We start from the raw sequence: 744 nt of genomic DNA, 5'->3' as shown, positions 1-744 counted from the left end.
TTTACTGCTTTATTCTGTTTGTTAATTACTTGCAAATTGCATGTATTTCAATTTTAATCTTCCAATTTGTGACTTTTTTGGTCCCTTTTGACTCAAATGAGGGAACTAAGAAGGAGGTCTCATCTATTTTAGGCCCCAAATTAAAGATGGTCAATTTAAAATTAATCAACACAGTATTTATAAATAAAACAAGACTCAGTTAAGCTGGTAACACTTCCTCCCTGTCTCCCACTCTCTGAAGTGTTGCAAGCTTACCTTTAGGCCTAAAAATAGGGCAGCCTTGCTGAGTCATTAATAAATTTTACCCCTATACCTCACAAGAACATAAAACACTTGACAACAATACTTAAGAGCTTATCTTCCTGAGCCCACGCTCTTGTCATAGAAACAGACGCAAATTCCATTACGGTTCCACAACACTATTCCTGGCATATCAGGTCATTGCCAGTGACTTACAGGCACCCACTTACTTTGGCACAGAGGGGACTTGCCTCCTTACAGAAGTAGAAATGAGGTTATCTACCTTAGCTCTGTCAGTCACCAAATTTCCCTTATTAGTGACTTATTTTGAGAAAAGCCTTTCTGCTTTTGGGAACTCAGACATTCAGACAGACTGTTGGGGCTGGAAGGGACTGAGAAATCATAAAACCCAAGTGCTTCGTTGTACACTTGAAAAATAACAGCAAACACCAGACTGTCAGGAGTAGTCTTATGTGTAACTATTAATAACAGCGTTTTTTATAT

The sequence above is a fragment of the Propithecus coquereli genome, unplaced genomic scaffold, assembly GCF_000956105.1.
Source record: "Propithecus coquereli isolate 6110/MARCELLA unplaced genomic scaffold, Pcoq_1.0 Scaffold47, whole genome shotgun sequence".
NCBI lineage: Eukaryota > Metazoa > Chordata > Mammalia > Primates > Indriidae > Propithecus > Propithecus coquereli.
Note: the sequence above shows the minus strand (reverse complement) of the source record.